The following is a 26,487-nucleotide window of genomic DNA, read 5'->3' as shown; positions in this document are numbered from 1 at the left end:
CCCTTCCACAGCCTTCCATTTCTTTCTTCATTTCTCTCCTTATTCCCTCATTAGCCCTGTGTTTGTGTTATTGTTTTAATAGCAAGTTGAGAGTGCATCTTTGGTACTGAGTAAAATATCTTCTCTGCCTTTGAACTGCAGCCAAAAGGATCCATTAGGTTCTGCAGCTGCCTCAAGGACAAATCTTCAATGCCAGCTGACAAAGAAATAGAAGTCAAATTGTGAAAACAAAACCATCAAAGTTGTTGGCCTTTTTGAGTGCTCAAATAGAAGCGGTGTCTCATTCCTCAAAAAACACATATCCATCTGGCTATCTCAATGTATCAGCAATTTGTGGAATTGTTCTGACTGGTCTTATGATCTGCTTTTATGTTTTTCTTTTTCTTTTTGTCACCATGCTCAATCAAACAGCCAGTGCCCATACTTCAGCGCTGGGTGTGTTATTTCATTTTGTCATTCTATCATGGCAGCTTTTGAAATTTTCACAGGTTTAGAAACACTGCAGAGGGAGAGAGATTAGCTGTGATTGCCTATTTACCTCTCCACTGCATTTTGGAAGTTGGGGATAGCAAGGGAGAAATTTTCATATGAGATATAATTCTTCACCATCCATGTATACGGGCTCTCAGTGTGGGAATAAGAGCAAGAAACAGGGAGCAGGGAAAGGAATTGTTTGTCATTTGGGCTTTTCTGGTTTGACTTCTCCACTGAAAGTGAAATTTGGAGGAAGGAGGGAGATGAATATATTAAAAGTGATTTACCAGACTTGAGCATTTGGAATAGAAGCTCTTTTTTGCCCAGTAAAGTTAACTGAAGGAAAAGCTCCTTGCAACATGCACAAATGTAGTATATCTTGCCACTGTGGAAGAAAATGTTGTTACTCTTAGGTTTAGGTATTTATTTTCTTAAGTTGGTATTTTGGTGTTTCAAGAACCCGTCCCTTAGTTTTACCTTTAATTTTCTTCCTCACTTTCTGCTCATGCTGAAAACTACTTATTTCTCTTCCTTATTTATTAAGAACAGTTTTTACAGTGAGGAATGGAAAGAGCCCCTATACACACGAGATCATGATTCCCTTGGAAATGTTTTCCTTCATGACTGGTAGATCAGACTGGCTCAGTCTCCTTTTCTGCAAAGATTTCTGGTCTATGGCAGAAGTTTCACCTGTGGGGTCCAACACCTCCATTTGCTTGGCTTGCCTTGCCTGCTGCAGGCAGAGGTGCTCCATTCCCTTTTCTATTCCCTGTTCATTCCATCAGCAGCTGGGGCACAGAAAACAGGATCCAGAGCAGAGAACCTTCTTGGAGCTGGCACAGGGAAAGCTCAAGCAGCAGCTTGGTTTCTGCAGTTGGGGTTTCACCCAGCTGAGTGGAAAAGGAGGAGAAGCAGGTTTTGGTTGGCCTGGCAGACAGCAAGCAGAGGGAGGCTCTTTGCCCATGGAGTATGCTCCACTGGCATTTTGCCCTGGAAGGTTTTATTATTTCCTTTTCAATGTAGGAATTCTATCCAGAGTACTGCCTGTGAGGTCTTTTCCTCACGTGTGCAGTTTTCTAGTTAGTGGAAGCAATGGAGCGGCTTGGAATAGTCTCTAGACTGGTCTGATCCAACACAGGAGTAGCCACTGGATTTATGCACATCCTGTCCTGGCAGGGGAGGAAGTTTCACATCACTGAAGTGCCTGTGACTGAAAGTAAAACAATTGCAGAACATTCCAATTTAGCCTGGAATGGGCTATTTGCAAGTCAGTGATTAATTAATGCTCGGATTTTTTAATGGACCTGAACCAAAGACACAGGCAGTCAGCTCATATTGGCCTCCAAGGACAGGGCTGCTTCTATTAGCTATCTACTCACATGCAGGCAGCAACTCAAGCAAATAAAGGAAGAAAATACAGCGAGCCCAAGAACTGAATTGATAGTGCAAGTATTCTGGAAATCTGCCTTTCAAGATGTATTAGAACTTTGTTCATGCCACTGTGATGTTATTTGGTTGTGTGAGTCTTTTTTCCTTTCCCTTCCCTTTTTCCCTTTCCCTTTTTCCCCTTCTCTTTCCCTTTTCCCATTTCCCTTTCCTTTCAATGGAAACAGGATCAGGAGGCTAGGATTGTTCAAAGCTTCTACTGTTGGATTAAGAAGTGCAGACTGAGATTCAGCCTCAAATTCAGGTCACCCATGACCATGAAAAGAGACTACAAAGTGGATCACACATCCAGAACTAGCCATACTGCTCCTTTTAGAGAACAAAACCAATTAGGATCTCCAGATTCTGCAAAATATTAATTTAGCCTGATGTTGTTCCTGTTGACAGGTGGAAAAACTGAACAAACTCTGAATAGACTTGTGTTTGCACTGGTGACAAGTAATGATAGCTGTCAGTTTCTTTTCTTTACAGCATTTGTGGCAAATAAGATCACAGTACTCTCCCTTTCATGCCATTATATAAGTGGATTAGGTGTGTTGGTGGGTTTTTATCTCTTTGTGTTCTCCAGGTTTTACATGCTAAGTCTGTGATCCATACAAACCTCCATGTGGCAGTAATAGATATGTTTTAACATTAGGTGAGATTATCCATTTTTTTCAGATTTGTGTGACTGACTGAAATATACTTTGTAATTTTTGAGATAAGTGGATACCTTACATGCATGAAAATGGAAGACAGACTTTCAGTCTAAGTGTTTGAATTCTTACCATTAGTGTGGACAGTAACTTTTTTCAATAAGATAAGTAAGAAAAAAAGAATGGGAAGGTATCATTAGAAGTGGAAATCAGTTTCAAATTACTCCAGTTAGTATGTCTGAATGTTCTAAATGAACTGGTCCAGAATTTAGAGGATGACACCTGGAACGATCTAAAAACAAATTGGCTACTGAGGCTGCAATGTTTAAATGAAATCCAGGAGGGAAGGGTCTTCCTCCAGCCTGTGCAGGGTGTTTATGTTTGGGGCATATCTGGTGGGATAACATCATGCAGAGTGTTGAGTTTCTGGCCTTTTCTAACACACAGAATTAACATGACTGCATCAATGTCTCAGGCCTTGATTGGCATGGTATCCCTAATGGCTACTGCTGGAGCTCCTCTTGCATTTTCACTCAGCAAACAAAGCACTTAGACATTGCTGCAGAGCTGTGTCTGTGCCTGCTAGGTCTGTGTCTAACAGATACATACCTGGAGTGTGAGAAACATTAGGGACATGTTCTGTATCCCTTTCTGTAAGCTCTGCAGAAAACCCCACGATAACACGTGCTGCAGATAACAGTGAATGGACTCTGTTTCAAAGGCATAATAAGAGGATTGTAGGCTTGTCTGTTACTCTCCTGGAAGTGGACAGAGAAACGTTTAAAACCCTTCTCACACATGCACACATTTGGTGGTAACTGATTAAAAAAGGCAGCACAACAACAGTTAGCTCAGCACCAGGTGAAGGAGCTTTAAAATGAGCCGATACGCTTCCATTAAATTCCATGTTTTACTAGGCATTTACAGGGCTTATGACATGAGGCTTGTAAACTGCTCTGCAGCACTCACAGGCAGCAGCTGAGCTGCTGAGCTGTCTCGATTCTCACCAGCCTCAGAGCTGGGCAGGGAACAAGGGATAAAGAGGGGGAGGCAGAGGAGTGCCCAGCTGCAGGGCTGAGCCCTGCTCTGACAGCACACCCAGAGCTGGTGCTCTCCAGGATCCCACTATGGCTCTGAAGAGCAGCCATGGCAGCCTGACCTGAGAGCAGCCAGCAAAGGACTCTCACATCAACAGCTCCAAAATCTATTTGGTTCATTGTTTAGAGTGTTTGAACTGGATGCTTGCTGCAACGGAGGCAGTCCATAACAGAGAATAAAAGGATTTTACTCTCCCACAGCCCAGCCATGAGGCAGGAAGGCAGGAATGATGGAGAACTGGCAGGAACTGGTATGACCATAGCTGCAGGGGAGAATGATCATCGAGATGGGTGGGCATCACAATTGTCAGCATGTCCATAGCTTTTTTTGCGTATTTTTATCTTAATTGCAAGCTTCCTCCAGGTGGAGAAGGACCCCATGCAAAATGCACTGTTGAACTCTCTCTTGTTTGTGGGCATAAAGATGTATTTATGTGGTTACAGCCATAAAATGAAGGCTTGGATTGACTAGAATCTCTTCAAACACCTAACAGGAGCTCACATCCTGGACTCTTGACACAGAGACCACTGGGTTCATTCTTATTCTTAACTTCAAGCAAAATATCTGCCTGCTGCTTGACTGGGAACTTGAGAAGTTAAATCCCCGGAGGAAACAGTCATTTGTTACATCCAGATTCCTTTTAAAGAGTACTTGGATCTCAGTAAATGCCTGTCCTGGGGAAAAGGAATCTGTATGCAAACTACAATTCCAGTAAAAGCATCTATAACTTTTAGAGCTTCATGTACCTGCCAGTCCCCTAGGGCAAATGTACTTGGTTATTTTAGGCTTTTTTACATTTCTTTTTTTGGCAACTGCCTGTCCTGATCCTCCTATCTCTGTTAGTGATATCCTTAAGAGAAGATCCTTATGAGACAGATTATGGCCCTTGCAGGTTCATTCCCAGCCAGTAAAGGCAACATTACTAGCAGAAGCCAATGAGGTATGAAAAGCTGTGCTGATAAAGCTGAGGGAGCTCTGCAGAGGTTATCCAGCGTGGCTTAGGTTTGAACTTCAGTTAGAGGTTCTTGCCAAGATGATTTCAAAGTAAATCAGGCACATATTCAGGGAAAGGAATCCAGAGGTCTACTTCTTTTGCTGAGGGCCTAGAAACAGGCTCCTTTCTGTGTGTTGCAAAACGTGGCATTAATCCTAATCCTGCAGATTTTTCTGAGTGACCTCCTTGCATGTCTTGTTTGTTTCTCGGTACCACGTTTAGGGCTGGTTTGGAGGAGAGGAAACAAAATCCTCTTTTCAGCTCTCCAGTCTGTGTGAAAGTGTCAAGGTTTACAGCCACAATTTCAAATGCTCTTAATATTACTGGAAGCATAGAGTTAAATTATAGAGTTGTAAAGTTACTTTATAGTGATAATGCTGTCAAGCATCAATATCTCTGCCCCAGGGCACCATGGAAACTCAGTTAATGATATAAGAAGCTGATATTTTTCAGGGTTGCAGCTGTTGGCTCATACCCAGAAGGAATCTGTGTGTTTGTTCATATTGGGTATATACAGTGGAACCTGCTCAAAGAAAATTAAGAAACAGTGAAAGTCTGTTTAATGAAGTGCAGTGGAGTGAAAGTACAAGGCAGTACAAGATGCTGCAGTATGCACACCTCAAAGGACTCAATGGAGTGGACAGTGCTGCACAAAAATACTTCTGTAGGGGAGGCTGTTTGTGGGGAAGAGTTTATATTTATGTAGATTTGTTCATCTGGTTGCCTGTAGCACTGACTGCGTCAGTCTGTCTGGGAGTGTCAGTAGAGAAATGGAAATTTGGGGAAGTGACTACAGTCAACTTAGGAATATGCATAATTTTTGTAATGGATTTCTTAGGATCTGTACCTCAAAGTGCTTTGATAGCCTCAGATGAAAGATGCTATAAAAGTAGAAAGTGTACAAAGGTGCTTTTTTATTTTAAAGAAGGATTTTTTTTTTTTTTTTTTTTTTTTTTTGCTTAAATGTAGACTATCAGTCTTGGAAGACATCTTCAAAATGATTCAATTTAACCATATGATTCCAGTTACCTTTTCTTTCCTCTTGTGTATGCATATTTTCTTTCCCAGGGATACCAAGGTACAGGGGAGAGAACAGATGGTGGCTGTGGGATGAGAATGTAAGCAGGATGCATATTCAGACTTACAGAAATGCCCTCAAGTCAGTTTTAAACACGAATACAGGAGTTTGCCTTCTTTGAAGAGCAGGAAGACTTGAGTAGCTGTGAGCCTGGACTAGGGAATTTGGACAGGTTGATTTGGGAACCACCAATATTTATAACTGTATTCAGCAACTGGGACCTTGTGGACAGCTGAGCATCTTAGAGACACACGTGCAAATACCACCCCTGCATCCCAGCAGCTGTCCTCAACTCAGGGCTGGCTCAGGATGTGCTCCCCAGCCCAGGCAGGGCTGTATCCAGTGGCAGGGGAGGACTGATCCTCATATGCCCAGCTCCAGATATGGTATCATCCAATGCAGCCCTTGGGGTCCCTGCTGAGACACTCAGTGCTGCTGGTGCCAAGCTGTCATTGAGGTTTTGCTGACTGTAAGCCTCACTGGTGCTTTCCACTCAAGCTCTCAATGATTCTTGGTCTGCAAGCACAAAACTCTCTAGTTCAAAAAGGTTTTGATGGTAGTATATTTTTAAAACCCCATAAAATTTGCCAGCTAATAATATGGATCAATAACAATATTATAATAATAACCATAATAATAATCATAATTTTTTTCTATTAGTATTTCTTTTGTACACGGGAAAAAATAACTTAGACCAAGCACAAGTTAAGCTTTTGCTGAAAGGTTGGAAGGTGAAGTTGATCACATGAGTGATTGCAGGTTTGTGGATAATGTAAAGAAGGGAAAGCTCTTTCCAGACACTGCTGCTATCCTTCTTGGAAATGGCTTTCCTCGATTTGAATGCCTCTGCTATGAACTTTCTTTTCCTTAAACATGTATTTTTCCTTTTTCTTAGAAGCAACTTAGACAAAACTAAGCATATAGAACTGATATGAGGCTCTTGGGTGCTCAGAACACCATACAAATGCTATTAGATCCGTAGTTAAAATAATTCTTTGGTAAATGTTAAATTCCTATTAGTAACACTTGCTAAACTTAAGTGCAAAGGAAAGGGCAAGGCTAATCTGAAAGGCAATGGAGAGCAGGGCTTAAAATATATTAACAATTTGTTGGAAATGTCTGAGGGGAGTGGTTATTATTAGTGTCTGTGAGTTGGAGACTTAGGTTAGGAAAGGGCTTTAGACAGTGCTGTGCTTTGAAGCTTTCCCAAATGTCATTGGGATTGAAGAGGGAAAAAAGCCATTCAGAACAAGGTGTTTTTCAGAAAGCAATAAACAGCCAAATTGCAGTGTCTCTGGGAGAGGTCTCTCCTTTTCTGCCAGCCTGTGGTGGTGTTTGTGTGTCTCCATATTTCTGTTCTTTTTCCTCTTCTCTGTGTCTCTTCAAATCTGGCTGAGTTTTCTCCCCTGTGCCTGTCCTGTCTGTATTCTCACCATCTCGTTGGCATTTAGGTCATTAGCCCTACCCCAGGACCTTCTGTCAACCCATGGGGCTTTTTCCAGGAGGTGTTTCACTAATCAGACCCTCCCAATCTGGTGGTTTTGTTCACTTTTTACTGCCTTTCACCCAAACTACTCCTTCTTGCTTTCATATTTTGCTACTATCAGCTTGGTTACTGTTGATTAAAGGGAATTCTAGGGCAGGAGCAGAAGCTTTTTCATGACAACTACTTCTTTAGTCTCAAATACCAACATTCTGAAAGAATATCAGAGATGATTTTTAGGAAACTGTGAAGAAACAAGTGTCTTTCTGTCTGTGTGTCTTCCTCAGCTGCTTGACCAATTGCAACTGAATTTGACAGTGATGAAGGTCTCAGAGATATTACATTCCTATGAGTTTCATGAAAAATAGCTGGCTGAATGAGCAGAGAGACCACAATTAATCTCTCCAGTGGGGACAGCTGCATGTCTATTGTTAGAAACCAGAGGAGGACAGTAGGCATGAAAGTCACAGGAAACAGATCCAACATCTCCTTTTCTTTCTGAGCATGCCCACGGTGAGTGGAGACTTCACTTTTTTCTCTCTACACTCCAACCCCTAACCCCTGTGAAAACCCTAACAAAGGATATCTTGTGGCATTCTGGAAAGCAGATTGCACCTACCCCATCAAACCTCTGCTGAAAAAGGCCAGAAACCTGTCAGGGGTCAGTTCACAGGTGATGAGAATAGCCATCCAAGCCAAGGCCAGTACAGGCCCACCCTAAGCCAGCTGTGTTTCTTGTCACCTAGAGGGGAAACTTTGCCCACAGTTCAGAAAAACAAAGCCTGAACATGTCTCAGGCAGAAACTAAAGATAACCTGCAGCTTTGATCTAGTGCTCAGAAACCTTTGTGTTTTGATAAGAGCAAGGGTAGGTCTGATTCCTTCATGTCTCATCTCTTAAGAAGACAACAGCCAAATCAACTCAGACCAAAACCAGTCCTCTGCAGTGTCTTGACTGACAGAGGTCAAAATAAGGTGCCTGAGAAGAATTTAAAAACAGAATAAGCATGTAACTATTTTCCCAGTATTCTTTGGTTTCCAGCAATTAGTGGATTGGGGATCCCAGAGCCAGAGTTATTGGATTCATGAAATCATTTAGGCTGGGACAGACCTCTAAGATCTTCAAGTCCAACCAGTAACCCAGCACTGCCAAGCCCACCACTAAACCATGTCTCCAGGTGCCACATCCATGTGTCCTTTAAATCCTTCCAGGTATAGTGACTCCATCACTTCCTTACAACCCTTCCTGTGAAGAAATGTTTCCTAATGTCCAAGCTGAACCTCCCCTGGCACCACTTGAGGACATTTTCTCTAGTCCTATCACTCGTTACTTGGGAGAAAAGACCAAAACCCACATGTTGATTATATCTGAGATAACAGTCAGTGGATGTGTCTCCCATGAACCTGTATACATTTTTAGCATCCACAACTTTCCTTGTTATGGATTTCCAGAGCTTACTAACGACTTGTTTGTTTTAAGCCTACCACCAGGAAGCTTTATTTTGTCATTCCTACCTGTTAGCCTGGGAGCAGCATTGACCATCAACCACCTGTATTCCACATTTGAAATTTCACAGCTTACTTAGTTATTTGCTGCACACTTACCCTCTACATCATAAGCAGAAAAATATTACCAGATCAGGTAACCATGTCTAGAGCTGGTTTGTCATCTTACAGTTTTTCTCTGGTTATACACAACTGTTTGAGTTGCCAAGTAATGGAGAATCAACTCCAGTGACTCCAGTGGCATTTGTTGTGTGATTTTTATTTGCATTCAGGATAAATGGCATTCTGGTCACATGAGCAGCAGGTATAAGAACCAAATGAAGAATAAAGCTTTCAGTTTCAGAGTAGAGACTGTAAACATCATGTGTTCAGTTCCTGATGCACTTAACACTGTGCTTGCTCTCCTGTCCTCGTTTTTTTCCTGGTACTTAGGAGGGATTCTAAACTTCTTAAACTAACTGAATTCCTGTTCAGCAAAGCAACTTCCAGATAGCATGCTACCACAGTCAGGTTGCATTCATGATTCTGGCTGGTTATTTCTTTTTCTGAAATTAAGCAATCCTTATTAAACCAGCAATTGTCATCTGGTGCCATAAAAGATCAAGTGATAGGGGACAATCCATTCATCTTTTCTCCATCATCCAGTCCCTCAAGAAATCCAGTATGAATGTTAGCTGCTCAAGCCCTCTCATGCAGCAAGGAGGATCTGCAGGGCAGAGTGTCATGTGTAGCCAAAGCTCACACTGGACTGGCTTCTCTGGACATTTGGCTGGAGCAATATGGGGGGGATATGTGAGGAGTGAGATCTCTTCCCACCACACCAATTCATGACAAATCTCAGTATTGCTTTCAATAAATCCTTAAATATGCTGTTCAAATGGAATGCAGCTGGTTTAGTCAAGATAGGGAATGGAAATGGCTCAGAGGCTCCAATTGTCTTCCCAGTGTCCTTCTAGGAGAGAGGCAGCTGGACAGCCAACACTCTACATGGAGTCAGGACTGCATGATGCTGCCAGCCCAAGGGGAGAGAATTTCCAGTCCTTCAGTCCCCTTGTTTTCAAGCCTTTTGATCTCTGTGTTTCTGTGAATTTCTTCAGGGTCTGCTGAGTGGCTGGCTCTGTTGGCAGAACACAGCTTCAGGCTCTTTGTCTCTTCCTGTGCAGCAGTGATACCTCCACTTGAGAAGATGCCCATGACTGTGCCTGTTAGCACTCCCACAATCTCATATTCTTGCTGTAATACTGTGAAGATTTGAGGCTGGGCTATTTCTGGGCCAACAGGGTTATCATCCTGGTGTTCCTTCTTCCTTACTTAATGATTCTTCTTTGCGCCACATCCCTCACGTTTCTGCCAAGCAGATTTCTTTGCATTGACTTTCTTTCCAAAGCCTGCCCAGAAGGACAGCTTTCCTTCAGCCAGGACACAGAAAGGGCCTGTGTCTCTAGAACCATCAATATTTTTCTTGAGATGATAAATGAGCTGCCAATAAACCGAGGCAGCTGCCAGATCCATCTGAGAAACAGACCTTCAGACCGATTTATCCGTGCTTGGTTTATTCATGTGTCTGGAAACTTTTGGGATGCAAACAGAGGGCTAAACCACTCTGAGGCAGCCACTTAGAATTAGATGGTATAGATTGATGCAGTGGGAGTTTATGGGCTGGTTCAGATACATTAGCTATTACTTTGTGCTCACCTATCTCAAACAAGAAAATGGCTTCATATTTGTCATAGGGAACACCACTGAAAAAGAACAAATCTTTCAAAACAACACCTAAATTGCCATATTTGCTGTATCATTCAGTTTGTTTTTCTTCATCTCCTCTGGCCTTTTTTGCCTTTAATTCAGGGTTTTGCATAATCTGTGAAATTTTGTTGTCAGGAGTTTTCTAAGGAGATGAGGCATGGCTGATTACGTTGTGCCTGGAGGGATGGGAGCAGGTTTTGTGCTTCAGTGAGTAAGGTGTGTAGGGAGAGCAGTCTGGTTTTGAACCAGATGACACAGCTGGGAAAAGCAGGCAGTCTCTGTGTTTAGGATGCCTTGCTGGGCAGCAGTCTTTTGTGTGTTTGATACACATTCACCCCAAAACTTCTGACCTTATTTTTTTTGGTTTCTACCAACAAGAGTTCTCATGAGTATTAAGTTTGGGCAAGTTTGATGAGAAGAGGCAGTTGAGCAAAGGAAAGGGACTCATGAAATACTTCTGCTGGGGGCAAGACTGGAGGGAGTGTAAATGCTACTGCACTCCAGAGGGTCTGTCTGGGAAAGTGACCACAAAAAGCTCCAGGAAGGAGAGATTTCAGCGGGCACATTGTCCATATAGCTGGAGAAAACCAGGTTAGGGACCTGTGTGAGGCAGGAGCTCCATCTTTGCCCACAAGGGGACTGGAGGAAGCCCCGAGGCAGGAGAACAGCGAGGAGGGCGCTCGGTGCCGCTCTCGGGAGCAGCATCCCGGTCCTTTGCGCATCCCGGTCCTTTGCGCATCCCCGGTGCCCTCTCAGGAGCAGCATCCCGGTCCTTTGGGCATCCCGGTCCTTTGCGCATCCCCGGTGCCCTCTCAGGAGCAGCATCCCGGTCCTTTGCGCATCCCCGGTGCCGCTCTCGGGAGCAGCATCCCGGTCCTTTGCGCATCCCCGGTGCCGCTCTCGGGAGCAGCATCCCGGTCCTTTGCGCATCCCCGGTGCCGCGGCGCAGGCGGGGCTGGTCCAGCCCGAGCCCTGCCGCGCATCTCCGGCTTGCTGGAGCTCAAGTGCCCTCTTCTGGCACCGACCGTGCCGTCCCCCCGTGGCAGCCGGCTGAGAGCAGGGCATGTGCTCCTGATGGTTGCTAAAATCAGGAACAAAGCAGGGTTTTTCTCGCTTTGCTTCCCCCGTGTGTCCGGACTGCCCCGCCGGCGGTAGCGGACTGCTCTGGCAGGATACGGAGCATCCCTGTTGCAGCATCCTGGCCAGGTCCAAGCTTTCCTGTGACACAGGGCTGTGAGGAGATTGTGTTTGCATCCAAGCTCATTAAATAAGGATAATTTTATTCTCTTTTGTCTTTTTTCCCCTGCCTTCTCTGTTGTAAATCTGTAACTATCTTGGTTTGCAGTGGCTGAGATTGGGGTGGCCTTTTCCTGCTCATGTTCTCTCTGTTGTACAAATCCTCTCTTGGCTATTCCTGACCTGTTGATGGCAATAGTTTTCACCGTGAATCCCAATGGGATCTAGATTTGACCTCTATTGACTACCAAGAGAGAGTTGGGCATGAAATGAGGGGAGAGGGGAATGTCAGAGGAGTCCCCATCCTGTTGGAAAAGGAAAGTTTGGATACACTTGTTAATGTCAGTTCAAGGTTAGCACTGCACAGCACAGCAACTGCATCTGTCTGCAGAGGCACTGAGAATCAGCCTTAAGAAAAAGGAGTTTCCTGCACTGCTTTATCATATCATTTACCATCAGAGGCCTTTGCATGTGCTTTGGATTTTTCTCTATGTTTAAGGAACATTTCAAGCCATAATTGATTATAGCTGAATTTGTGTTACAAAGTAGGGAACAGCAGGTCAGGACATTTATGCTATGAGACAAGGCTGAGCCTGATTCCCATGTAGATGCTTTAAGGCAGAAGGGTGGTGGTTTTTTCCCCTGGTTACAAGCAGTGTCTCAGCTATCGAGTGCAACGCTGTATTAATAATTCTGTACTTACCGTAAGCCCTCTGAATGCAAATCCCTCACACGCCAGCTGGATTGGCATGAAACACTTTGGGAAGCACACACACAATTTATACTGCCCTCCACTGCCTTTATGTGGAGTAAAAGGAGCTGGAGTCAAGATTGCCAGGTTTTGCAAAGTGCCGAGCTGAAAGTGAAAATCCAGCTTCTCCCTTCAAGGTGAAAAGGACAGAGGAGATCCTGGTGGTTTTGGTCTGCCTGAGGATCTTCCTGCAGTGATCCCTGCTCTGGTCTATGCACTTTTAAACTGTCATATGCTGACATTGTTTTTTCCTGATCATTTCACCATTCGTTTAGTAAGGTCTCAGAACTGAGGCTCGGGAAATGTGACTGCTAATAATGTGATTTTATTTAAACTTTGTGCCTGTGTTTCACCTCGCTTTACTTCTCAGTGCTGGGTGCTTAGATGGAATTTAGGCAGAGATGGCCTGTGGCTGCAGATAAGTGCAGCACCTTGCAGTGCTGTCAACCAAACCCAGGAGTGCAGGGACAGGTAAGTCCATGTGCCAGGAAATGAGATGAGACAATCCAAGAGTTTCCAGCTAATACAAGCTGAGATATTAAAGCAGTTAATATGAACAGACATAACTGAAAAACACAGACAATACTCAAAATTTACCTGATGACTTTCAAAGTGATTACCTGAAATATGACATAAGGATAAAGTGAATATAGTCATCTTCCAACATTTCACTTTAAGGCTGCTGCTCTGCATAGGAAAATTTACATGTGTGAGTGTATGCATACATTAGATATGCACATATAGCAGAACTTTTTTTCTGAAGTACATTCTCAAGATTCATGAAGGAAATGAATGATGACAGCAAGAGAAACTTGCAGGCCTCCCTTTGTGTGGGGAAGTTCCAAGCCAGTGAACAAAGATGCCCCTCTATCAGGCCTCTGCAGACAGAGCTGGAACTGGAGCAGCCCACAGCCATGGTGCTGAGAAGCTGGTACAATAACCAGGCAGAGCAAAGCAGAGCCTAACAGGATGACAGCACAAGGCACCAAAAATAGGTGGCTTTTGTATGACTATAATAGCACCACCTGCTTTCAGAACGTTAGCAATCCTGTAAATGTGTCCATTCCAGTGAATATCCTTCAGGGAGTTGACACAGAAATCCATAGAAACAAGGCACTGAGTCTGAGCAGAGAAAAGGGAGAGGAGCAGGGATGCGTGAGGAGGAGCTGCTGGCAGGGGGAAGGAGCAGCCTGGGATTGTGTGTGTGGGTGTGCAAGGGGTAGCAGAGAAGTTTGCATGCTCTTGAAGGGAAGAATTTGTTTCTTCCTCATCAAACCCCAGCCCCTGCTGCTTTCTTTGATTTTTCTCTAGCGTGGCCAATCTAGGCACTCAGTGATGATAAATAACCCGGCATCACAAGGTGACATGCACAGTGACACGATAATATGCAGAGAAAGAGAAGAACCCAGAGGGACATTGTTTCTGTCATTTATTTCCCCAGTGTGCTCTGCAGCTCAGGCACTTTGGGAACCCCATCCCAGGGCTCCATCCGCAGCCTGGCGAGGGGAACCAGGCAAACCTCACTGGCATAGGCAGGCCCTGAAAATGCTGTGTTTTTCCTGTGAGCTTTGTTTGCACTGACCTTGCTAGGATGCTTCAGCCCTGTTTTGATTGAGGGCCTTTTGGGACCTTGTGCATGACCTGAGGTGAAGGGGTTGCCCTGCATGTCACCATGTCACGATACCTGCTGTGACTGGGGGTGGTCACACCACCTCCCTCCCTCCTGCCCTCCCTGCCTTTCCCAGTTGGCAGCTTTCAGCTCTGCCATCCTGACAGGGTTTGTTTATTTGCTTTTTGTTGTTAACATTGCATTTCTGTGCCATTTCCTGGATTTTGTCACAGCAAACCGAGAGCAGAAGTGGTGTTGTGCTGACATGAGCAGAGCATCGGCAGGGCTGAGCCCTGGGCTCCCTGAGCAGGGTGCTGTGCTTGGGCTCACAGAACAGCACCTTGTCCTTCTCTGTTGGACCAAAATAAGGAAAGAAAAAAGGGAACCTTTTACCAGAGGGTTTTCTGGCCATTTGCTGATGCCTAGGGATGTTGAGATGTGGGGATGTGAATCTGGTTGTGGCTCTGTAAAGTGCTTTGTAGCCTCAGTGCCTGTCCTTTCCTCTCCCAGTTTTTTCTTGGATGAAAATGCAGGACAGGAGAAATGGCGTTGTCTAGACAATGACACAGTGCGAGGACACAGTCTAGTGAGATAAAAGGAAAATGGAACAGGCATACAGAGCAAAGTGATTTGCCTAAATCTGCACAACCAGATCTCCTGACTCCTTCACTCTCCCTCCTGTGGCTTCTCCTTAGGAGATGAAGTTGATTGATTGAAATTGCCCTTTTTACTGATTACCATTTTAATAATCTAACCAGTTATGTCAGAAATCCAGCGTGAGGGGTGTTTTTCTTGATGCAATCTGTTTGTTACTTGCATTTCTCACAGGTGGGCACCAAAATCAGACTAGTTGGGTACTCTTTTTATTTACATTTAGGTTTGTGTCCTTGTCATTCAGGTATAGTGTGGTGTTATTGCTGCAGCTGCATTCTCACATGACAGGGGAGTATTCTTGTTACAAGGAAATGAAAATTAAAAACAAAAATGTCCCACTCTCCACCTATCCCAGGGGGAAAAAACCCTGAGCACAACATCAACAAAAAGCCCAACAAACCAATCCTCAAAAATAAATCTTGATCTCATAGGTCTTGGGTAAAGTCTCTTTGCATATGCGTGCATGCTTCATCTCCTTGGCAATTGTCATGCTGTGTACAATTCCTGTTTTCTGAGTGTAGGATGGGAACTATTGCTGTCTTCTGCTTTGACATTTCTGTCTCCTCACCGCCCTCTTTGCCTTTTGTTAGTTGCTTCTCCTGCCACATCTGACTGGTTTTCAGTGCTGATAGGGAGTCTTTGCCTTGGAGTTTTACATGACTTAGGCTTAACTGACCACCCCATTCCTTCGAGGTTTTAAATAGGTGAATAACAACCCAGCTTCATGCCCCAGGGTACTGATTCTTGATGGGTTTTCCCACATGCTGTCAACCTGAAAATAAATAATACCTGCAAGAAAAAGGGACTAAAATCATACTAAATCTGCTCTTTTTGCTGAGAGCCAAACAGACCAGTGGCTGGAATGCAAGAAGAAAGGATATTCCTATTCCCTGCTCATTTGGCTGACAGCGTAATCACTCAGAGTAATAAATCTTCATTGGAAACTTAGATGAAAATGGAAAAGGAATGAGAGTGCTTTCAGAGAAGAAGCTGGGAGGGGGCTTTTGTCTCTGCTGAAGCACAGCCTCGGAGGGGGAGAAAAAGGGCTGCAGAAGCTCCTGCTGCTGGATGCAGAGTGGCCCTTAGTGCCCAGGGCTGTGCCCCTCGGCTTGTCCCCCTCAGCCCCAGGCATCCCCCCAGTCCTGACCTGTGCCCTGTGCTCCCTGTAGCCCCAGGTCTGGGCAGCAGGGCTGTCTGTCTGCCAAATGCACCTGAGCAGCACGAAGGGGCACAAATATGGGCCGGGAATAAATGGTAGAGAGCTAGAGCAGCTGGCTACCTGCTGTGCTTGCTCTGTAACCCTTCAGGAGCCAGCACTTTCCCTCAGCCTCATGAGCAAACAAGGACAAAAAAAAGCAACCACAGAGCTGAAACATTTTATTTCCCCTGCTGGGCCTGCCAATTAACCCTGTCAGGAGCTGGAAACCCACAGTGGGCGCATCAGCAGACAAGGAGCTGCAGAGGGGGAGTGCTGCAGGAAGGCAGTGCAGGGATCCAGCCCTGGAAGAGCTGAGCTGTGGTGCAGGGACACTGGGAGCCAGTTTGCAGGCACCTTCTGGCTTCAGAAACCACTGCAGGGCAAACAGAGATGCCAAGCACCAGCTCCTGGTGGGATTCTGTCTCCTCACTCTCTGGCTGCTGCTTGTCTGTCTCTGCAAATGCCACTGTTCGTGCTCATTCTCATCCTCCAGCTGTGTAATCTGTGCTGGCTTTGCAATATGTTTGGGGAGGTTGAAGGGGCTGGAAGGAAGAAGGAGGCAGCAACCACTTTCCCCTCTACCAAATCTCTCTGTCTGTCACTCATACTGCTCCTGATGTGCTTTGGTGCTGGGATCTTTGTGTTTGGGCAAGCTGATTGCCTCTTCCTTTGCTCCAGGGAGTGGAAAGCTTGAGCTGGACTTACAGTAGTGCTAGCTGTGTGAGCTGGATGAAGCACAGGCCACACAGGATGTATTTTGTTTGCTCCCTTTGTCAGCTGCACGGGGGATGTGTAAAGAGCTGGGTCAAGATGAGAGACAGTGAGCAGAGCAGGGCATCCTTCATGGTGAGGATGATGAAGGGGTGACTATATGTGGGGGCTGTTTGGCACCTTGGTGCAAGTTTGTTGAAGTTACTTGGCTAATTTCCTCCTGCATCACCTGTTATGTTTCTACTGAAATCATCAAAGTGACACCAAAGATGAGATCTGTCCCACAGTCACCTCTGTAGCTTTTGGATCAATGCTGGCAACAAAGCAGAGAGGAAGGCTTGGTGCTTAATTAGCATTGCTTTTATTCCTTTCTGCAGAAAGCAATCTTTCTTGCCACTTGTTACTTTCTTTGGGAATAAAAATCAGGTGTTACCCCATCTGCTGTGGGATTGGCACAATGCTCCTGCTCGTGGCTACAGGTGACTCCAGCCCTGTGAGCCCTCTGGTCTCCCTGGCCTCACACCTCATCCCACACACTTCCCAGCTCCATAATCCTCTCTCTGCTAATTGCCTTCCTAGTGCATTTGGGCAGTGGTGGCTGTGAGGAGCAGCACACATGGAAAAAGAGGGGCTGCTTTGGAGCTGAGTGATGCACAGTTAATATTCTGGCTCTCAGGCCAGGAAATCGATCTTCCAGGTGAATTTGTGATCTCTTGAATTCATTTTGGGCACAACACACACCTCAAATGGAACAGGCTGCAGCTCTTGACGTCAGTAAATGCTTTCTGCCCTGCAAAAGAGCACAGCTTGGGTTTCATCTTGTTTTTACACCTTCACTTCTCCTTGTAAGGCTCATTGTCACCAACGGGTCTGGTGTCATCCAACTGTGGCAGTGAGACCAACACTCTGTGCTGCAGAAATTCCCAGAGCACAACACTCAGCAGCTGCCAGAGCTTTCTGCTGGCACCTGCTCAAGGCAAGAGAGAGAGAAATATCACTTTGTGTGCCTCCTTTTATTGCTGCCCACCAGGAGCCAGCAGGGACAGCACTTTGCTCCTCTGCTTGAGAGACACATAGGTGAGATGAGTGAGGCAGACACCTTGAGCCTTTGCAGCCTTTTTCCCAGCCAGATTGTGGCTGCCCCATATCACTGTTCCCTGGAAGGCTGGCATAGAATGGCATTTTGCTGTGCTTTTCTTCTGCTGTTTCTCACCTGCCAAAGTCCTTCATTTAAATGTCACAAGTCTAATTATTTTGGGTATGAGAGTTGGCGATGGCTGCATTTGGGCAAACAACAAAAGGATTCTTTCAGCAAGGCAGGAAGGAAGATTAGATGTTTCTGGTGGTTCTGGGGACAAATCTCCTCTCACCAACTCTCTTTATGCAGCTTCATTCCCTTCGAATTCATGGGTGTTTGCTGTCTCCTTGTCTTTCCATCTAAACTGAGATAACAAATATACTAAATCCCTTCTTTATGGAAGAAATTTTGCAAGTTTGAGGATATCAGCTCTTGTGCCTCTCCTTTTCCAGCCAGCTCAGCCCTGAGCAGTGGAGCAGACAGTGTGTGTGACGAGAGGAGGCATCCTTAATGCAGATACTACACAAAGAGCATGTGGGGGCAAGAGTGAATGCAGTGCTTGGCACAGCCCTGCAATGAGCAGCACAAGCTGCCTGCAAGGCACAGAGTGCAGGGACCACGTTCTGCTGGTCCTTGCCTACCTGGAGCTAAGCAGGGCCTTTCTCTGAAACTGCCAGCCAGGGCTGGGTGTGTTTGTACCTGCCTGGTGCTGCTGTGGTGGGTGCTGTGCTGCCTTGGGCACCTGACACGGGCACGCAGTGTGTGTAAAGTTCCCTGCCTAACAAGGTCATCCTTTCCCTGGTTATCCAACAAGCAGCAGGAGCAGGATTGTACCCAGCCTGCAAAGCTGGCTGTGAGGGCTTCCCCTTCCTCCTGCAGCAGCAAATTGTCAGGGTGACCTGAGAAAGGCATGGAGGCCCATGTGCTGTGAGTGAGGTGTGCGGCCTCTCATCCATCTTCCCTCAAACCTGCTGGGTCCTTCTTCTCATTCCCTGCTGCTCATCCCACGTTCTACCCTGGTCCACAGGCTAAACAATGTTTCTGTGCTCTGGCTCTGCCACATCCTCTCTTTTGAATGCTGTCAAGTTCTTAATTTCCTCGATTTTGGGCAGCAAGGAGCTCCCCAGATCACCAGTGTATGTGGGGAAGCAATCCCTGGGCAAGACCTCCATGAAAGGTCTAGTCCTGCCTCCTCTGGGCTCTCTATAGCACTATATGCTCTGGCAAAGCTTCAGCTTAACTGAACAGATATGAAACTGAATTAAACTGGGAGGTGTATAACTTCATCACCACAAAATGGCTTTACAATGCCTAGATTTAGGATGAAGAAATATTTTGTTATATTTATTTTAATTGTGTTAGGGAAAAGATCTTTCCCTCCTAGGAAAGTGGTGGAGGCAGTATAGAAATGGGAAATAAATGTTCTTTTCCAGGGCAGAGAATGTAGCCACACCAGACAGCTGGTATGCAGCAGAAAATTCAGGCAATGAAACCACCCAAACTTGTTTCCATGTCCCACTAGGATGAAATGCACAAAAACGTAATAAAAGGAATCATGATTTAGTAGTTAAGAGTGAATCAGATAAAAACCCTCTTTCTTCCTAGTGCTATTTGCTGCACAAGGCAGAATGCATCGAGGTTAATTATATTTCCAAGTTGGTGCTCTTTAGGGATGGGCCAGTTTATTAGGAGAGGCTGGAATTGTTAAAGACAGATTTTCTATGCATCAAAACAGTTCATATGAGGCTCAAGGCTTGGCTGGTCTGACCTCAGGCAACACTATGCACTTTGATAAAGCTTTTAGTGGCAATAAAGTTTTACTGAATAGTGCTAAAGATGAATCAAACCGGGAGACATAAGGCAGAGGAAATTCTGAAGTGTTCACACAGGTTTTGCCATCAGGACATCAAGAACTTTCTGATCCAGAGGATGCATCAGGCTATCTTTAATAGCCACAGATCTGTTTGTGATTCCCAATTTAGTATCTAAATGTTGGTTACAGTGTTGACTCAAAGGTTAGGAATCTCTACAAACATAAAAATGTAAGATGATACAAGAGCTTAAAAGGAAATAAACTACAAGAGTATTTTTTCACTAGGTCATTCTGTAAGAGAGGGCAAGAAATAAACGTATAAGCAAAAAAAGGAACAATATTTTTTGACCAGTATTTTCTTGACCTCATATGGCAGGCTCGCTTGGTAAAAGGAACACCCAGGATTTGGAATGCCACTGGATGGCCAGTGCCTCCCACCTTGGACTACCTCTTTGTGGGGGCATTTTCCAGGTTCTGCATGCCCTGCAGTAGAGGAATGTGCATCCTCCCCTTGTGACAAAATGTGCGACACTGCTTCAAGAAATGTTGAGTAATTTGCAAAATGAGAAGCATCTTTTATGAATTTACATTTGGAAATGACTGGGAGCTGCTTTAATCAGGATAGTGTGGAGAGGTGGGGACTCTGATAGACTTGTTTGTGTGGCCCTAGGAATGATAATGTTAGGATACATTGGTTAACTAATGGCAAAATACAATGCTTGACATCCATTATTTTCCCTTTTTTTCTGATGTGGTCTTGCTTGCTGTTTTATGATTGAATTGTTTTAGGGAGAAAAGGTTTCCATCCTCTCTGGACGTCTCCCTAGCTGTGAGACACATTTCTGTGCAAATCATTTTAGCTGCTTTCTAAATTTCGGGGAGTAGAAGGCTCTGACAGTGGAAGGGGGACACTGGTACCATTCTGCAGGTCCTGTGGGCCCGAGGTATTTAGTCTGGGGTAAGAAACATAATGGCTTGTTGGCTGTTGGGCTCAAGGAGATGGCATTCATACAAAGATTCAAAATGGAGTTCAGCTGCACAATTGCAGCACCTTGACAATGCTGCTAGCATTTAACTTAGAGTAGCTAATAAAATGCTGTTACACATAGTTGGTGATTGATAGACTACCCCAAAAAGGGGCTGATAAGGAGTTCTCACCATGTACATAGTGTTCTGTTGTTCCTGGGCTGATGCAATGTGCATTGAAGTGAGGAACAAAATTACTATGAGCTGAACATTGAAAGATCAAACCTTTTTGAAGATTAGATCCTAAGTCTACACTGACTAAACCTTGCTTTTTATTGTCTCTGAAAGTTGTATAATCTCAGGGAAGAAGATAGGAATGGCTCTGAATTCCTATTTTTGTCCATTTTATGATTGCTTGCTCTGAACTGAGGGAAAAAATGAAACATGTTTCCTTGACTACCGCACTTGTGATGTCATCTGTGTTGTATTTTTTATTCCCTCTCTTTTAGGTTCCTTTCTGAACTCACCCCCTTTATAGCCTACAGTAGTCCTATAGCTTTTCCTGCTGCTCATTTCACTATTACAGCATGGATCACTTCTCTGTATCTAGGTCAGCCATGGCTGTGTAGTATATTTGCCAAAGCATTGTGCAGTCTGCTCTTAATGTCTGAACTATAGTACTCCAAAAGGTTACTTTCTACTGCTTTTATGAAGATGGAAGACAGTCTGGGAAGTTTTGTTTATAAAATAAGTTCATTCTGCCTCTTTTTCAGATTTAGGCTTGATCCCTATAGCCTGCCCTGTGCTGCAGTGGGATCACTTGGCTATGCAGGCATGGGCAGGGGTAGAACTGGTGTGATAGCTCTCCCTCAAAACTGGCCTCTCACTGCCTTATCTGCTGACGCCTCTCAAGCCCTGATCATTTGGAAAAGCCTTCCTTGCAACACATTTGGGTATGACTAGAATCAATCTTGAGTCAATGACAAAAACAGCTTCTCTCTAAGGCTTGGCTTTTGTTTTGGATGTTGTCATTTCTGTACTCTGGGGCTGCTCATGTAACACAAGAGTGAAATTTCTAAGCAGGACTTGCCAGAAGTAACTCAGAAGTCACCCAGAATTAGCTGTAGCTCCTTTCCATCTGGCTCACACAAAGGTTACTGCATTCACTTATAGCAAGGTCTTACCTGTGCTTAGGCTTTGCAGAGTATCAGCTATGCAAGTGTTTTTGCCAGCTAAAGACTTTTCTGTAGAGATGTAATAATAAATGCAGGTCCATTTTGCTGATTTGGGGGGTTATCTTTAGGCAACCTGAATGTGTTTTGTTTTGTTTTTTTTTTCTTTCCCTTCACCTTGACTTCTTTCCTAGCTTAAAAATGTATTATATGGCTGTGCCACTTGGCTTCTGTGTGAAAAAGGCTGCTGACTTCCTGCTGTAGCCATTTTAGCCTCCCCTTGCTAAAGTTGGAGGCAATTCCCATTTTGTCCTGAGGTCTTGCAAATAAATTGTATTGCTTTTGCATTTGTCAACATTAGGAGCTATTTGCTGCACCTTGTCCAAATTATCCAGCAAAGCTAAGGACCCTGTAGAATTTCTTTGCTTGCTTGCTCCTTCCCTCTCCATGTCCACTTCCCCAATTCTGTGTTGTCAGCAGGCTTAACCAGTTTGCAGTCAGCTTCTCAGAGCCATTTATATAAATTAGGCCTAGCAGGGGTTCTGAGGATCGTGGGGTGATGAACATTACTTTGCATTTGTTGACTTTAATTCTCTTCTGCCGTATGTTGACCCAGTTCTAGAGCAGATCTAAATTGTTGGGTGTTTCTTGGTCGTGTTTCTCACGTCCATTACACGGCCCCACTGGCAACCACAGGAACTCTGAAAATGACCTGGCTTGGAGTCATTTGCACAGCCTAAAACTGGGGCAGGAAGGGGCATATTCACTGACCTAATTCACTGGGCCTCATCGTTTAGGTCTCTTAATTAACAGTGACTCTGCTCTGCTGTTCTGTAGCCTGATCACTATCTGTTCTCATTTGCTACGCCAACTCCTTGCAAAATTTCTGCTGAATTTGCAGCTTTCTGTGGAGTATTTAGCCAGGCTGCCTAAATAAGCCACGATAAATTGTAGGATGTACACCTCGCTCTTTGATTTACTCCCCTCTCCTTCCCAGCCAAGGAATCTTTTAAAAGTTTTTTGTCATCACTTCTCAACCTTAAAAAATTAAAGCGCTTGGAGGGAGATCAAAAGCCTGCACTTGTCTTCAAGGTACTTGGTAGTGATTCTCTAGTAGCCAGAAATACTTTAGCCCATGCTCTCTAGGATCCCATGTGGAGATCCATGTCTCTAGGACCAGCTCTCTGTGATGGCAGCAGCCCATGGGCACCACTGGGTCCTCTGGAACCCTCTCTGGACTGGGAAGAATCCACAACCCCTCATTTCACCTCATCTGGTTTTCTGAATGGGTTCAAGAAGGCTACAGGGAGCCTGGCACAAATTGACCTCTGCCTCTCATTTCCCTGCCCAAAAGGAGAAAGATGATCATTAAAACGATTTCTTTTAGGGCTCATTTAGCCCATTGTTTGCAACACGTGCTGTGGTGCTGCTGGCTGCTCCAAGCTGTATCTAGCAGAGCTCCCAGGAGAGAGAGAAAATCATGGATGTGCCCCCAGGTCTGCTAAATTTGACTGAGTTGATCATGTCTCTGTTTTTTACAGCTTGTCCAGGACTTTTAATGTTTTAACTTAATAGGAATGGACTGGTCCTATTCTCTCAGCTTCAGGGCCTTTGCTCACTATCACTTTGGAGCAGCTGCATTTATTTGCTTCTGGGTTTAAGGGAGAGAAAACCCCTCTTGGAGCTCTCCATGGGATTGAATATTTCCATGTAAATTGTGTCTGAGGGCATTTTTTGGCCCAGTAATTTTAAGGACAGTATGCTGAAATTAGGCTGGCATGATGTTTTTAGAAAGGCTTTTAGAAACTACAGCATCCTTCCATGCTGCCTCCCTGTTCCAGCTGTTGAGCAGGCAGGAGACTGAAGCAAGTGAGATCCCTGCTTTTTGACGGAGACGGCATTTTCTATCCAATGGATGCCACAGCATCCAGCTACTGTTTGCCAGCCTGCCATGTCACCAGTACAGATTTGTAATCTCTGCACAACTCAAGCAAAGCAAGAGAGCTGCAGAATTTGTTTTGCTGCAGTGTTGGAATAAACACAGTAGAATTGTGCTTTTGTCCATCCAGCATCTGAAAACAAGAATCCCACCCTTGTTCTTCCAAGAAAATGGTTCAGGTAGGTCCATTGCCTTCTCCAAGGCACCCCTGGATTGGCAAGGCAAGGCTTCCTCCTATCCCCCAAGACTGAGTTTCCAGTGAGACAATCAGCATGCTTCATCCCTTCAGGGAAAAGACAGCCAGGGCTGTATTTCTGTGCACTGGGAGCCTCTTGAAAAGGTGAGGCCCCTTCTGTTAGTGCCATAATGGAAGTGAAGCCTAAAGAGAAGAAATGTGATCATTTCAGGGGCACAAAGTCATTGCATTTCTGCTGTTACATTCTGGGAACAAAAATAGCAGGGACAGGTCCCAGCTGCCGGCCACAGCATGTTTGAAAAGGTTATCAAGACATTATAGCATGTAAACAGCAGAGCTATTAGCTCTGGGCTGTGAAAAGTTTCTAACCTTCACCGCGAAAACCTTAAATTATTTTTGAAGTGTTAATGAAAGTCAGCTCGCCAAAGATGGATGTGGAGCATGGAATTGCATTAGACAAATGGCAGGAACACTTTAATAGTTATTGCTTTGAGAGCCCCCCCTCTGAGAGAATCCAAGGGGGTTGCAGACCAGACACTTTCATGAGCCTTTTTTTTCACGGGGGTAAACAATGTGTGGTTTATATCGAGCAATTTACAGAAGCACACAGACATTGTGGGTTTGTTTAGCACATGTCTGGGAATTTTCCTTATCTCCTTCAAAATCTTGGAAGTCCCCAGCAGCTCAAGGGTGTTTGGCATGGCTTTAAATGTCCAGCTACTCTGTTCAGCAAGAGAGTCTCAGTCTGACCCTGCAGGTGATGGTATGTAGGTGCAGGCTGCCCTGTCATGGAACTGCCTCTGGAATGGCTGGGAAACAGCCACAGGCAGAGCCTGGGTGCCATTCAAACAAATTAGCAAACCCCCATCCAGTTCAGCAAGGGCAAAGTTCCTCCTGTGTCTTTATTTTATGTGTACGTGCTACTGAGCAGATTGTATATGGAGGTATAGATATATATAGATATATCTATATATATTTACATAGGCACCCTAGTGCATAGTACTTATCTGTGTCTATGCATATGTGTTTTGTGCAATTGTATATAATTCAATTACTTAATTGCTAATTAACTCTAATAGGCACTTGGAGAGAAAAGCTGCTCAGAGTGTGCCCCTCATCCAGAAGTGCCTGTGTGAGCTGCCCCCTTTCAACTGCACATGCAGCCAGAGTTTGACACAGCAGCATCGCCCCCAGTCTGCCTCAAAGAGCACAAAATGCAGCCCAAACCACAGGTATTCCATGGGGAATGCTTAAGCTGGGACAGATGAGCCTCTAAAGATCAAGGTGTCTTCACCTGCTACAAAGGTTTTCTTCTATCTTTAGTCATATTGTGACTGTGTGCATATATTTTCCCAATTTAGTTTCCATTAGGAAAGCTGGGTCTTGCTGAGGCCTTTTGATTCCATGAGGAATTTTTAAAAATGCTCACTTGGGCCACAGGGGTATTGTAAGTGCATAATTCTCTGCAGGATTGGAGCCAGGGGAGCCCTGTCTTGTGTTGGCACAACTGTGTTGTGCCCTGGAGTATCTGCTAATGTCTCACGTTGGAAGATCAAGAAAAGAGGTGAATGTGCAGACTGCATCTGTGTTTAAACACTGGGTTAACTGTGAGCAAAGAGAGATTTCAGCTGTCTCCTGCACTGAGCAGCACCAGGCCTGGGTGAGGTTCTTATCTCATTATTTGGGCTCCTTCTCTGAGATCCATTTGAGGTTTTTTGCTACTCTTACACAATTTTGCAGATCGAGCCAATTTTATATGAAACACTTATCTTTCTTCCAGTCACTTTTTATTGTCAGGTCAGATATTTCCCCTCTCCTCCCCTTCTTTGCAACAAGGGGGAGAAACAACCCTTTCACCAGCTCCATAACCATTTCATGCATAATAACGTTTTAGGCTTTTATTACTCTGTTGAGACAAAGCAGGCTCTGATGAATTTCAATTCAGCACAGAATCGACCATGCCACAGTACCCAGTCACACAGAGAAGAAAACCTCTCTCCAATTCTGAAACAGGTTGAAAGACCAGAAACTGTGATTGTAATACCAGAGTCAATAAAGCTTAAAGCTCTGTCTGGCTTCCCCACTAAGGAAGGTGGAACAAAATCTTCCTACCCCCTACAAATCAATTTTGAAGCCAGTGCACGGTGATGACGTTCATCAGCATTTTCATTGCATAAATGTGGACTCATTTCTGGGCTGAGTGTGTTCAGTTAAAGGGACCCCAGCAGCCCAGGCAGGCTTTGTAAATGAGTTAATTTCTGGCACTGTGTCTTCTCCTAATTCTTGCTTCAATGTTTTTGAACCTTCACAGTTATGTGTTCCTCTTCATTATTTTGGTTTAATTCTCTCCCCGGTTTCTCTGTGCTTGCAAGAAAAGCTTGAAGTGAAGGGAATGCACAAGTGAAGCTGGAATCTAGAACTGCCAGGTGTATTTGGGAGTATTTTCAATCTTTTTGAGTCTATTTTTAGGTCTGCATACAGTTGCATTATTAAGCTTTTCTCTCCAACTGTGAAGCCTACAATTGCATTTTTAAATGAATGCTGGGGAAATCTCAAGTAATCATACAGCTCCCAGAGCCTTGACTTCTACAGGGGATACCATAGACCTGAAAAACCCTGCAATTCTTTGTAAGCCTGGCTTCATAGAGACCTGAGGAAACCTGCAATTCTTTGTAACCCTGGTTTCATAGCCTGGGAGGAAGAGG

General features: G+C 44.7%; 1 protein-coding gene across 3 annotated transcripts in view; it reads left to right on the top strand.

Annotated features, from left to right (window-relative positions):
• LOC139594494 (BEN domain-containing protein 5-like) overlaps positions 1-26,487 on the top strand; it is an 885,873-nt gene that overhangs the window by 805,827 nt on the left and 53,559 nt on the right. The window lies entirely within an intron of this gene.

The sequence above is a fragment of the Agelaius tricolor genome, unplaced genomic scaffold (genome assembly GCF_023055355.1).
Source record: "Agelaius tricolor isolate 1412-34295 unplaced genomic scaffold, bAgeTri1.0.p SCAF_11, whole genome shotgun sequence".
NCBI classification, from domain to species: domain Eukaryota; kingdom Metazoa; phylum Chordata; class Aves; order Passeriformes; family Icteridae; genus Agelaius; species Agelaius tricolor.
This window is presented reverse-complemented; position numbering and strand designations above follow the sequence as displayed.